This window comes from Echinops telfairi, unplaced genomic scaffold, assembly GCF_000313985.2.
Source record: "Echinops telfairi isolate 266 unplaced genomic scaffold, ASM31398v2 ScPeMD7_5868;HRSCAF=6743_0, whole genome shotgun sequence".
Lineage (NCBI taxonomy): Eukaryota > Metazoa > Chordata > Mammalia > Afrosoricida > Tenrecidae > Echinops > Echinops telfairi.
Genome location: NW_022109767.1, coordinates 3,669,082 through 3,669,886, shown reverse-complemented (window position 1 = coordinate 3,669,886; position 805 = coordinate 3,669,082).

The window sequence follows — 805 nt, the reverse complement described above, 5'->3', positions numbered from 1 at the left end:
TTCATTCAATTCACAATAAAAATCTCGAAAAAAGAGAGGAAAAGACTGTTCTTTGGCATCCCCAAATAGTCACCATTGCTTTCTCTGCTGACCTCACTGCAATGATTTTTTTGGTCCAGCAAAGGACCCCGTAACGAGACCAACACAAGTGTATTACTGAGAGAACTTGCCTGAACCCATCCAATCATCACTAAATCATATTTAAACATATTTCTGTTTGGAATAAAACTGCACATGTATGCCCTGGAACCCTAGCAGCCTAGTAGCAATCCTTTTTGACTTACTTTTTACTTGTAGAGCAATAAGTTTCAATACAGTTGGAGATGGCATTAAGTTTTATTAATAATTTTCAATGTGCTGTCACAGGTAGAATCGCAATTACAACTTCTTTCCTTGCTTATTAACTTTAAACACACACATCTGTTCTCCTTTTCACTTGTACATTCTGCCAAATATTAATTATCTTTTACAAAAATAATTAATTAAAGGGGTTGTTTTCTTGTGCAGAATGGTGACCCAGATTTGACAAACAAGATGCATGAGCAAAGACACGACACAAGAAATAAAAATATAGCTCATCAAAGTCTTCAATCAAATTATAAACATAGAAAGAAGTCAAGCAACTTCTGAAAAGAGCCAAGGCATAGCTTGTACAAATTTACTTATAGCCTGGTTGGATAGGGAGGAAACAAAAAACCTATTTCCCTCATTTTGTGTACCTGCTAAAGACTCTAAATTGAATCAGACATATAGTCATTTCTCTGGTGTTTAAAAGAGATTCATATCCAAGTACTATAAATACATT